This window comes from Serinus canaria, chromosome Z (genome assembly GCF_022539315.1).
Source record: "Serinus canaria isolate serCan28SL12 chromosome Z, serCan2020, whole genome shotgun sequence".
NCBI lineage: Eukaryota > Metazoa > Chordata > Aves > Passeriformes > Fringillidae > Serinus > Serinus canaria.
The window spans coordinates 62,415,658-62,429,692 of record NC_066343.1 but is presented as its reverse complement, the minus strand read 5'-3'; the positions used below and the strand labels follow the sequence as shown (position 1 = coordinate 62,429,692).

Sequence of the window (14,035 nt, the reverse complement as noted above, 5' to 3'; positions counted from 1 at the left end):
TATCATTTCCATTGCAAGGCATGTACCAATAGATTCACAGCACATATAATAAGGATGCTTATTCCACTGCTGTCATGGCAAACTCCAGTGCAGCAGTGCCCCAAAACCCCAGCTTGGTGCCTGGACCACAGGCACTCTCCTATTAACTCCTCCACAAAAACTGCTTCACCTCACCACAGAGAAGGATCAAGCTGCTTATTATAATTTATACATCTTTTGGCTTCTAGCTCTGGACTCCCACAGCTAAACCATCTTTGTTAATCAGCTGGATCTCAGAGGCACTATCCTCCTAAATAGCATCCTGGGCATTGCTGTGAATCATTTACCAGGAGCAGCCTTCCCAGAGCTATTCCTCATTCCTTCTACTCAACTTTTCTCACAACCAAGAATTAACAAGCCCAAAGCATTCATATGATAAACCATTTACTATGCCAATTATAATTATCTAAAATATAGTACCCAGGAGATATTACAAAATAGTCACTGCTCTTTTACAGTGAGAAATGTTTGTCCTGGTTACAGCTGGTGGAGACAGGCTCACCAGGTTATCTTTCTGCTGAGGTGGGAACTGTGCCCCTAACACTGACTTCCCCGACTCCTCAACAATCAGTGGGATCATGAATGAATACTGCAAGAGCACCTGTTTCCCCACCCTGACGTGGGAGTTCCCATGCCACGTCCCAAGACCAGAGTTCTCCCAGGACTCCCACAAGCAGACCAGTGGGGAGCAGAGCACAGTGAGGTCCTGTCCTCCAATCTCCAGTGACAAAGCAAGTGCTATGGTGAGGCACTTTGGTAAGGCAACTTAGCAGCCACGACATTCTTTTGTAGAATGGTGTCCAGGAGGAACTTGCTAACTAATGATCTTTGTTCCTTTTTCAAAAGTTGATGAAGCTCATCTTAAAAGCAGTCAGTTTTCTCACTCCCACTTTTCCAGCTGGAAAACTTCACTGCAGGGAGCCCTTCTCTCACTTCCAGCTTAAATTTATTTTGTCAGTGTTGCTCTTCTAAGAATGCTGGCCCTTAGCCTAAACTGTTTTCCCTCACTGGTATTTATTCCCGTGATATTTACAGTGAGTAGGTAATCACAGAACCTCTCAGGATTCACTGTGCCAGGATAAACAAGATAGGCTTTCTTGATGTCTTCAGCAATTCACTCCCTTGTTTATCCTAGTTAGTAGTCCCTCTCTGCAGCTGTGCCAGTATTATCTACTCAGAACATGGATGACCAAAATTGCATTGAACCTCTGAAAAGATATCCTATCATACCTTAGACGGTAGTGTCAGCATCTTTCTGTGCATGCTGTAAATGTCTAGGTGCATAACATGAGGGTACCACCCTTTTTTCTACATGGTTTCCACCAAGGGCTAAGATTTAGCCAGCCATGGGTGACACTACAGCAGCTGCCTTGCCTGGCAATCCCAGCTGATGAGATCCTGCCTTACGAAAGCATGTGCCAACATCATGACCTTACATTTTATACCACTGAATTTCATCTCACTTCTCCTGCAGGCATCCAGGTCTTGTTACCCCTCAGCTTTCCTCAGTTAAAATGACAGACTCTTACTTTGTGTCAGCAGCAAACCTATTTACAGCAGAATTCAAGGTCCTTACTGGCAAAATTAAAGACAACCAGGGTCTTTGAGGAAAGCTACCATTTCTACAGTCTGGTACTTCCAACAAGTCCAACTTAATTTCTGATTTCCAAACTCCATTTCAGTTGATAATACACTCCTTAACACTTTACCAACTGCATCATGCATTATTTACCAGCTGCACTGGGCCATCCCACGTGTGACAAACAGGTCAAGGGAGGTAATTATGCCCCTCTGCCCTCATGAGACCTCACCTAGAGCACTGTGTCCAGCTCTCAGGCCCTCAGCACAGGAAAGACATGTACCTGTTGGAGTGGATCCAGAGAAGGCCACAAAGATGATCAGAGAATTAAAGCACCTCGATCAGTAGGAGAGAGCTGGGGCTATTCTGCCTAGAGAAGGCTTTGGGGAGGCACTAGAGGAAACAATATCTGCTTCTTTCATTCTGCTAGATAGTTCTGCTGACCTCTGAGCAACGCCTTCTAACATTCATTACTGGCATATTTTGTAATCAAACAATAATACTATTTTTTTCTTTTAACTCAACCTTATAGCCAACAGTCTTGAAAAGTCAAGATGCTACCATCACTGGCATCATAACATGACAGACTGCAAAATTCAGATCAGTCAAAAAGCTAAGTCAGACTCCTCCACATTCCATAGTCCTGAATCACTACCTCTAGACTACATCTGCCAAAACGCTGTGTGCCTTGAGTTCAAATAATCTTAGATCTTAGAGAAGGCAGTTTGGTCATTTAACTTCTATCCAAAATAATGCAGTTGAATTTTCTCAGAGTAAAATTAAGGACAGATTCTGATTCATGTCTCCTGCAAAAAAGTAAAGGATCCTGAAGTGTGCCACAGGATTACTTAAACATAGAGTCTCCCTGAAGAACTCCATCCTTCTACAGTGCTTATGATTGTGCACACCATGTTAATTAATATTAACATAATAATTAATATTGACATAATACTGCTGCTTTGCTTGGCTGGTGGTTTTCACCTTATAGACAGCAGATAAAACTGTAGGTTCTAAATGTCATGAGTAAAGTTAAAATGGATATTGAGAATGGGACATAAAGACTGTCACTTGATCAGCTGTGATACAAAGGGGCAGGTGAAGGCTGGATGCTTCAGTGCTAGACATCCACTGGATGCTTCAGTGCTAGACATCCACTGTGGTACTCAATAGATGTGAAACCAAGATTCTGAAACCAAGAACTGCTGTTCTGTGCAACTCCAGCATTTCAAAATGTGGGGTTTTTTTAATATTAGAAAACAAAACAAAAATTTTGGCCTTTCCACAAAACAAAGTTCAAGACCTATTTCTGAATAAAAAAAAATGAAAAGCTGTAAATATAGAAACAGCATTAAATATTGCAATTAAGAGTGTAACATAAATCTAAAGACAAGACTGAATTAATAGGAGTGAAAATCGAAATGTTTTGACATAAAGTATTTTGCTAAAATAGCCTTTTCCCTGGGGAAAAACAGAAAGAAACATTCTTGGGAAAAAAAAAAAAAAGAATAGACTTCAAAATACTGGCAGTTGTCAATAAAAAGTGGCATTGATGGGAAAAAGAAAAAATGGCTTTGTAATCTCCGGGTTAAAAAAAAACATGGACTTGATGTCACATCTAGAAAACTAAAAACTGTAGACCAAACTCTTTACAAAGATAATAAAATATTAAACAATATGCCACTGATGTGATCTCAAATTACCTTTAAAAACAAAAAATTATTTGGTGGCTTGGAGCACTCTTACTGTTCTGATCAGCACTAAAAATAGGCAGACATTGTGAGAAGTCTCATGTTTCCAGTAATACTGATAACTTTTGAATTGATCTCATATTTTATTTAACAAGAACTCCACAGCAATGAACCATGGTTACCAACCACAGGGAAAGGTAGACTAAAAAATACATTATATATCTTGTAAAAATTTACCAAGGGACTACAGAGGATGCATCAGCAATAAAGTAAAATCCCCAAGGAGAGAAGAAAAGAGAGGTACTTGGTTGAGAAACACTTCAGCAAAGAGGTCATGGAATAACTGAACTGTTTGGGTTAAAATGGATGTTTAAAAGTCATCTGAGGGACACAACTTGTCACTGATGTCCATCAGAAGGACTCTGAGCTGTTAACAGCTATACTCTGGATATCTATCTCAGCCATTCCTCATTCACCAAAGTCTACTTACAAATCCATCTCTGATTTTGAGAGAAAGGGGTTGTGGGGGACCACATCAAAGGTTTTACACAGAGATGACATCTGTCCACACAGATGATATCTCCTGCCCACTGTTGTGGTCATTCCATCATAGAAGCCTAGCAGGTTGGCCAGGCAATACTTGCCCTCAATGAAGCTGTGATGGCTGTCTTGAATCATCTCCCTGTTCTCCCAGTGACTTAGTATATCTTCCATGAGGAAGTCTTTTAGCATCTTCCCTGTCACAGATGGGAGCTTGACAGGTCAGAGTTCCCAGGGTCCTCCCTTCTACCCTTCTTAAAAATGAGTACAACATTCCCCTTCTTCCAGTTACCTGGGACTTCACCTGACAGCCATGAATTTTCAAACACAATGGACGGCAGCTTGGTGCTCCAACAGCCAGCTCCCTCAGGACTTTAGGATGCATCTCATCAGGTCTCATACACTTACATACTACCAAGTTCCTGAAAAGAATACATATCTGATCTCCCTCTTATAGTGGTTTTCCTCCCTGCTTTAATGCCAATTCATTCGAGATATCTGGGAAGAAAGGCTGCCAGAGAAGTCATTCCCTTCTCCATCATCATAGCATTGAGCATGCTGCTTCATCAGCACAAGGAAAAGCAGACCTGCCACCTCAGCCAGACATGGTGCCTGAGAGTGCCTGCAGCAGCTTACGCTCGTTTCGTGGAATGCAGACCAAGCTGCACATTCACCACAGAGATGCTGCAGTCCTCTTCCTCCAGGAAACTTCTCACACCAGAGGCTAATGGTGGTCAGCCTTGGTTAAGCACTTGCATCAAAGGCCAGCAGACAGACCTTGCACACCTCTGCCTCAGCACAGACAGAGGGGTAGATCTGCTGGGCAGCACAACCTCCGGCACAGCTGCCACCCAGTGCACTGGCATAATGTTCCTCAACAGAGACATTATTTAAGAGACAACATGAGCTCACAAAGCGTGGCCTGGAGAAACACACACACACCACTTCAAAAAGCAGATGTGAATCTGTATCTCCAGAGATACACCCTCTCTGGGCAGCTGGTACAGTCAGTGCTGGCTGTTAGCAGGAGAGGAATCAAGAAAGTTACTGAGAAGAAATTACAATAACTGACCCTGGATATCAGTCCATCCAATGCATTATTTCATAGAATCATAGAATCTTTTGACTTGGAAGGAACCCACAAGGATCATCGAAATCCAACTCCTGGCCTGCACAAGATAACCCCAAGAGTCACACCCTGTGCCTGAGAGCATTGTCCAAACTCTTCTTGGACTCCATCACATTTAGTGCTCTGACCACTGCCATGGGGAGCTGTTCCTGTGCCTGGCCACCCTCCAGGTAAACAAAGTTGTCCTGGTATCTAACGTCAACCTCCCCTGACACAGCTTCATGCCATTCCCATGGTCCTGTCACAGTGAATAGAGAGAAGAGACCAGTCCTGCCTCTCCATTTCCCCTTGTGATGAATCTCCAGTCTGCTATGAGGTCTCTTCCAGGCTGAACAAGCCAAGTGAACTCAGCCACTCTTCATACGGTATCTCCTCTAGGCTCTTCAGCATCTTTGTAGCTCTCTTTAGGCTACTTCCAGTTACTAAAGGAAAAAGCATTGTCCTTCCAGAGCCGAAAAGTATTTTTCAAACAGTCCATCTGTATTTCTTATTAGAAATAGATTAGAAGAAAAAAACAAACCAAACAAACCAGGTGTTCATCACATGGAATAATACTTCCCCAAATGTTCTTCAGACTGCTGAGCTCAAATGAGGGTGCTTTCCACCAAGAGAAAACCATTCATCTGGATTTACGTTTCTCCTGTTCCAGCACAGCCAGACATTAACAGCAGTGAAACGCTGTCTGATGGAGAGAGGAAGCCAGCAGCAAATGCCACTAGGCAAGACAGATCATTATCAGCCAAATGTTCTGAGCTGCAATTAGCAACAGGCTCAGAAGAACTCATTGTGCCTGGTGTGAAAAGAGGGCAAGAGGCAAGGCACTGCTCTTGTTTGCAGTGTCGCTGCAGGGACCTTGCTCACATCTCTCAGCTGAGTCCTATCCTTTACCTCTAGCAGAAGGACGCTTAACAAACTGGGCACAGACATTCCCCATGCCACGTGCTCCTACTCTTCAGGGAACAGCACCAGTCTTGGACAACACACAAGTACCTTGACAACATTCCAGCAATGAGGTTCAGGACCACCAGCCTGGCTCCTGACAACAGCCTGAAACAGCATCCCTGCCTACGAAACATCCTTTCCTAAATCTTTACCATCTTTAAAGGCTGGTAACATTCTGGCTTCAGGTTTTTATTCTCACCCTAATCACCCAAACCCTAACCAGCAACTCACATGCAGCTGAAGCAGAAATTAAGCAGCTGGGGTGACTACTTGCAATAGTTTAGAGGAAAAAAGCAAATCTAGGTAAAAAGAACATGTGGGAGGAGAGAGGTGAAGAAAGGGGCTAAGGAAAGGACATGACAACAGTGCTCCTTCAGCAGAGGCAGATCCTCCTCCTGACACGGGGTGGGTGGCACAAGACCCACACAGCTGGAGGTCAGCTGAGAGAGTATGGAAAGTCGTGGGGAGCCAAGTCCTCACTGTTTCAGCGTTTTCCTCAGCCAAAAGCAGGGAACAGAGAGATGGCCCTGTAGTCGCTTTTCTCTGGTAAGACGCGCAAATCCAAGACAAATCTTAATGAACTTAGCTCTGAGGAAAAAGCCTGCTCACAAGGAGGCAAGTTTCTTTTCAATATCCATTCAAACCTTGAGAAACAGCAGTGAACACTCTGGACAAAAGGACCACTTTCCCATTATTTAACCAACACAGTGCACTTCCATTCGTGCAGCAATCATTTGGGATTACAGCCTTGCCTCAGAGCTGTAATTTGAACAGGTCTCACTGGAAAAGCAAAGATGCCAGTTTCAGACATCAGAGTATGTAAATAATTTGGGTTGGAGTGTTGATCTGCTGGAGGGCAGGAAGGCTCTGCAGAGGGATCTGGACAGGCTGGATCAATGGGCTGAGGCCAATGGAGTGAGGTTCAACAAGGCCAAGTGCCAGGTCCTGCCCTTGGGTCAGCAACAGCCCCAGGCAGTGCCACAGGCTGGGGCAGAGTGGCTGGAAAGGAGCTGGGTTGGGGTGCTGGTGACAGCAGCTGAACATGAGCCAGGGTGTGCCCAGGTGGCCGAGAAGGCCAATGGCATCCTGGCCTGGATCAGCCATGGTGTGGCCAGCAGGGCCAGGGCAGGGATTGTCCCCAGTACTGGGCACTGCTGAGGGCACACCTCAAATCCTGTGCCCAGCTTTGGGCCCCTCACTCCAAAAAAGACATGGAGGTGCTGGACTGAGTCCAGAGAAGGGCATCAGAACTGAGAGAAAGTCTAGAGAGTAAGTCAAATGAAGAGCAGCTGAGTGAGTGGGGTTGTTTTGCTTGCAGAAAAAGAGGCTCAGCAGTCAAATTTTTTCTCTCTGCATATCTGTTGCAACACGGTGAGGTTGACCTGCTCTACCAGGCAACCAGAGACAGGACATGGGAAATGGCCCCAAGGTGCACCAGAGGAGGTTCAGGCTGGACATCAGGAGGTTCAGGAAGAACATCTTCACTGAAAGGGTCATTAGGGATTGGATCTGTTTGCCCAAAGGGGTGCTGGATTCACCATCCCTGGAAGTGTCCAGGAAACTACTGGACTCAGAACTTTGTGGTACAGTTTACTTGGCATGATGGTATTTAGTCAAAGGTTGGACTCAATGATCTTCAAGACCTCTTCCAAGCTTTTTGAGTCTTTGATTCTAAATCCAAGTAAGAAGAGAATAAAGATCCATGGCAGTCCCTCTTTGCTGTCCTGCAGCAAAATTAATGTGTCCGTTACCCAAGATCAAATTTCATACTTGATTTACTGCACAACAGTGCCTGCTCACAGAACTGAGAGTGCAGGGTGCAGGTTTCAACACTCCACCATGGAACAAATCATGGTAAGGTTCATCCTTTGTGCTATACCTCTGAAAACAAGAATGTTCAATAGGAAAGTGCCTGCATCTCACCATGGCTCCTATTTCACTCTAACTACTTAGTCTCCTTCATATCTTAATACTCTTTTATGATATAATACATTCTGGATGACAGTTGCTTAGCTACAAAAACCCTCAGATCAACAGCTACAGTATTACAATATTGCCAAAGGTCAAATCCCACTGTATGATCATTCAGCATCTTATAGATATGTCTTTTATTATTTTTCTTAGTGTCTGAAATAAATACTGAAAGACATTTTAATATAACGGGCTGTGCTCTCTAGGGCAACTATACATATATATATATTATATCATATATATTATAATGATACATGCAATTGTATCATTATAATTACAGTTAAATTCTTATTATAAACTTTGACTACATCAAGTTTGTGTACTAGACCTAGCCCTCCCCTCCTCCTCCAAAAAAAAAAAATATCATTCCTGGAGAAAAATATTGTCATTAAAAATTTGCCCTAAAGAAACATTGTAAAGAAAAGATCAATAAAAGAAGGCTGGATATTTGAAGGATTTCTACTCATGAAACCAGCATCTTTCACAGTGACAGTGGCTCCTTAAGAAAAAATTTCATTGCAACCCAAAGACATTACCAAAATCCTAGGGAAAAAACCTTATCACCTCTGCTTTAACAAAAAAAAAGCATGAGCATTTTTACGGCTCATGCAAATTCTGCATCATACATCAACAAGACATTTGGCCTGCCTGCTTTCATTATTTCCAGCCCCCCTCATGCAGTGATCTCTTTGTACAATTGTGGCAGCTGTGTGCCAGAATCCCTACTGCTTCCTCTGCATGCTTTACCCAACACATCTCTGGCTGTAGCCTGCATGGCCAACTGCTCACTCAGCCCACAAAGGCTACTTGTTTGTAAGCACAGGGCAGCATTTAACTAAATTAATTGCAGGCTTGGTGTATCTCCTGAAAATGAATTTTAGGGGTTTCTGTCGCTAAGGCTCATTTACCACCTCTTCCTGTCTTAAATCTTTCTTACCAGCCAAGTGGAGATTCCCACTGCAGAAGCTGGGGATATGCACGTGACTTCTTCAGGGACAGTGGGGATGCATTCTCTCCAGATTGCATTTGAAAGCCCTCTAAGGTTTTAGAGGCATCTGAGAATTGCTCAAACCAATCAAAAATGATACAGCATGTTCAACATGGTTTCACAAGCTGACGGGATTTTGTTTTGACATTTCTATTCACATCCTACCCCTCTAGGACCGTGGAGCAGCGTCAGAAGGTTAAAAATGGAAGGGGTTTTTTTGGAAGTTTGATCCAAACATATAATGAGCATGTTAGTTCGTGCAGAACTGTCCAGTCCTCTGCTTAAACTGTGACAAGGATGTGCATATAGATCTACATATATAGTGCTATAAGTAGACTAGCATGGGTTTCAGCAGTGGTTTGCAGCATGCAAGAGCTAACACAACACAGAGACATGGATGTTGCCATATCTACTGAGTTTGTATTTGCTTGTGTTTGCGTGAAACATCTTTGTTTACAGAAAATTAATACCAGCTTGAACACCACCTCCTGAATATATCTGGAAAAGCTTGTTTGTGTAAATCTCTGGGCTCATTTTGTACCTTATAAATGAAGAGCAGAAGGATCAAGGAACCATTTCCTTTCCAATGAGATAGAAACAGCTACCGAGACCCAGGCCCAGCATTAGGAAATGCATTTTCCCTGGGGTCAGCACTTGTTAGCATCTACTAGCTTTTGAGTTTCCTTAGTGATCTGAGTAATGCAGAAAGATCAAAGAAAACCCAAGCGACTTAATGAGACATTTGCAATTTCACTACAGCAGCCATAAAGAGTGAAGTGTGAAATCTTTGAGACAAGTAGATGTTAGAGACAGCTTACAGCAGTGGAGCTGAGAGAATGAACATTTTGTAATGAAAAGCACTTGCTGCTGTCTGTATGTGCAGGGTCACACTGTGCCCAGAGTGCAACGACAGGAAAACATAAAGTATAGTTACAACAGTCACACAGCACACACAGTAACTGTAAGCAGGTGTTTTGATGCCCAACATCATGATAAAACTCGCAAGCACACCAAGAAGAGGGAGAAACTGTGAGACATCCATACCTGCCACAAGAAAACATCAGGACGACTGCCCCAAACAAACACCCAAAAGCCAGGACATTGATCTCAGAGGTCACCATGGTGATCACCATGCCCATCTTCTTTCTCCACCAAATCCCACAAGCTACTACTGGGTATGTAGATAAATACCTTAGCAAAGCCATTAAAAACCTGTGCTCCTGTATTTTGTGACAATTCAACACGTTCCAAGTTCACGACCAGAGCCATCAGACACAGCCACACAGCCCTTCCTGTGGGAAGGCTGTTCTAAAATTCTCAGGCAGACAGATGGTCCATGATAAAATGCTGCTACACATACACAGCCCATTGGGGGTTTCATTGTGCAGGCCTGCCGACGTGGTGGATAGATTCTTCCAGTGAAATCTCCCTGTGCTGTTCTGTGTGCAAACACAGTGACTGCCTGTTGTGTAGAAAGATGGGAAAAGTAATTAAGCATAGTTTGAGGAAGAACAGAAATACTAAGGATTTGTCTGGATTGCCCAGAGCTCTTTTGAATAGCTTGCTAATATACCAGAATGTCATTTTGTGCCTTCTGTGGTCAGGAAATAACAACCAAAAAAAAAAAAAAAGAAAAAAAGGAAAAGACAGCTGCATCCCAAGGCAAACATGTGTGGTCAGGTGTGCTTGTACCACACACATTAGTGAGGGACTGAGTCTCCTCTCACCTCTCAGCAGTTAAAGAGCTGACACATCAGCTTCTCAACTCCTAAAATTGGAACAAGCTCACTGGAGCCTGCTGCTCTCCTGGAAATCTATAATGGAGACAGACATCAAGGTTACAATGCAGAAGAATGCAGAAAATTAGGAAAACACGGCTGCATTTCCATGGTTTTCTTTTACATATAAAATAGTTTAACAATGGCATCAGTCAATATGGAGTGCGGATTAAAATATGATCAATTCCCACTCTTCCTGTCACACAGAAACTCAAAAATTCAGCTGAGGGAGGTGTGGCACCATCAGTAAATGACTCGAAAAATCCTACTTCTTGCAACTTCAGGAATCATTCTCCCTACAATATCCATCTAATCATCTAATATCCATACTCTAGCTAAATCTGTTTCTGCTTAGTTCATGACTGTACCCAGAGATGGATTTTCTCCTGACAGTTTCTGTGGCCTACTTACCATCCCTTCTGTTAATAGTGTGAATTGGATGCTTTGCCTTCATTTCAAAAGGTTTATTCTCATGTGCAGGACATTTTTTTTTTTTAATTTGGTTTGGTTGCTAAGGAGGAAGCTTTAGCATGGTAGGCAAGGATTTAGTCATATGTGAGACACAGGGAACATTATCCTTAGAGATTAATTTGGAAATCAAGTGACAATCGGCAGGGTATGTGTTTACTTTCTATTTTTTGAAAGCTTTACAAGTATCACAGGGTTTCTGCATCCTCTGAAGGAGATCTATTCTTCTGCTACATTAATAAACAACAGAGACAACAAAGAGAGTATCACGCTTGTCTCAAGTGTCATAGATAAAATTAGTAATTTCACTGCAAATCAGAAAGCAAACTAGATTATTAGGAACAGCTGTACACTAATCAAAAGGGTGTCTCAGAACCACCTTTCAGATATACTGAAGGCAGATGCCTCACTGTGAAGTTAATTCAATGAGCACAGCAAATGTAATTCATTTGGCATATATTGTTTGCTAATCAAAGAGCATTTCCTGGCATCTAAACTGTGTGTTTAAAGGAATGTTAAGCCTGGAAACACATTGATAGTCCTCAAAGTTTTTCATCAAATCCAAGAAACATAATGTGCACACATGCAAACAAATCTCCTCATTCAAGCAGTGAAGGTGAAATCGGTGTTACCAAGTTTTGTTACACTGAACTCTGGTCCCAGGAAGACCTTACAAGAAATAGCTTTGCCCTCACATATTTGTGCAGGATAGAAAGTTTCAAAACTTTTAATTTCTCCTTCTTTCTAATTACCCTACCACAGAATACTACCTGTTATGAGGGCAAACCTTGAGCAAACATTTTCAGTAGAAAGCTCCTGGCCTACCTTCACTGAATTGAGTCTTAGGAACATGAAAATGTTTTGCTGTTTTTTGTGGAGTTTTTTAATTGAGGTTATTTTGGGCCTCACAGCTTGCATATCTGTGCTCTAGGGAACAGGCTAAGGAATAACATCCCTTCCCCTTCTGAAATATGCTGCCTTGGAAGGCTGCTCTACTGCAGTGTGCGTGTGGACCTCCACCACCACAGGCAATCATGATGAAAAGCCATTAAACCAACCATCTTGGCTAAGAGGAATATTTCACTGCGCTCTTTCCCAAAGAAAGCTGCAGAACAGTAGAATGGAGTCCCGATGGGATTGCTGTATGGAGTCTGCTCACAGATTTCCTAGTCCAACAGATGCTGTGACTGAGGGAAACCATGCTCTCCTTCTAAGGCAGCCCCTGCTCTTCAAATCATAAACAATTTCATTATTAAAAAACAACTTCTGAGATCAAAACCTGGCATGTTTCATTGCATCTGAGAGGGTCTAAACTTTGCTTTACTTTCAAGACTAAGTCAATATGTAAAAGGCCCCTGGCAGGTGGAGAAACAAAACAAAAGAAATTACTATATGTTTTATTCAAAATGCAAAAAGAACATTTCTTAAATGTATTACTTAATTAGGGAAAAAAATCCAAACCAAACCAAACAACAAACCCCTACACCAGAATTTTTTGAAAAATTTAACCTTATTCCTTTGCATTCAATACTTTTAAAATTCAATGAGAGGGAAGAACCCCATCCAAGTACGGTAACAAAACTGCTTCCAAAAGTAAGATAGCTGCATTCTTAATGTAAGGCTCTTCACCAGCATTTCTTAAAAAGGAGAAAACAGTATAATGTATAAGCCTATGCAGTAACTGGCAACAAAAACACATATGTTATCTACCTGGACACAAAGATGGGATTTGATCTGAGTATTTATTTTGAAAAGGACAAAATAATATTTTTACTGCGTGATGGTTCAAGATAGCAAACACAGCACAGCTGGAACGTACATTTTGTTACCTTTGGTGTAGATTATATATTTTTAAGCTACTGAAACATTAAGACAGGGAGATTGAAGACAACTGTGCAAATACTACTGTGTAAACTGTACTTCATCTTTTAATTGCTTGCCTATTTATTTCTAACAGAATCATTATAAAATGAGGAGCATTTCTGAATATATTTGATGTTTACTTTTAGAGCAGTTAACTCAAATACAGGCACAGTTTCTATCAACATTATCATAAATTCCAAGCCTATTTTTTCTCATTATATTTTTGTATTAAAAATAAAAATTAAAAATGAGATGCCATACTTGGAAGACTAAATATTGGCCTTGGAGATTATTTTAAAGGTCTATTTTTCTCATAATGGCTAAAAGAATTATGCAAAAAAGGAAACAACTTTTCACGTAGAAACGTGACCACACACTTGGGAATCATGTGAAAAGTCTCCATTGAAATCTGGCAAAACAACATTTCCAGGTTTTTCAGCCCCATTACTTATTGATTTTTGAAGGTAGTTACAATTTCAAGATTTGGGAAAGGCATACTAAGAGTCCAACGACATTCAAAACTCAGTCAAATGTTTTCAGCATCTATTTCAATCTTTGCTTTACAAGCAGCTTCTAAAAAGCACATTATAAGCCAAAGATGAAGAAAATGAGGTCTGATGACTATTTTATTGGTACAAGAAGCTTTAAGAACAACCTGTTAGTTTCCTGATCATCCTACTTCACGTTCTAAAGAACACTCAGGAAGATGCTTACCAGAGGAAAAAGTTCCCTAACAACAAGGTGCTTATCAGTAAAATCCATCAACAAAGCAGTGTTTTAGTATAGAAAAGTGCTCTTCAGACTCAGGAGAGAGGGAGACTCCCCAGTCCAATGGAGCCCCTAAAACACAGATGAAGGGTATACCAACACCTGCAAGTGCAGTCATACAAGCGCTTCCAAATCACGTTCCACTGCTCATAAAACCTTCTGTGTCAGTGTTTTACCATGTCAGGTAAAGTTTTTACCTATTTTTTCAAGTCAAGAGCTGCTTTGGAAAGCTGCTGTAAAACAAGCTCAACCCTTCTCAAATATGAGGTATGTTTTCTTTGC

General features: G+C 41.8%; 1 protein-coding gene across 1 annotated transcript in view; it reads right to left on the bottom strand.

Moving 5' to 3' along the window:
* PLCXD3 (phosphatidylinositol specific phospholipase C X domain containing 3) overlaps positions 1-14,035 on the bottom strand; it is an 81,467-nt gene that overhangs the window by 18,990 nt on the left and 48,442 nt on the right. The window lies entirely within an intron of this gene.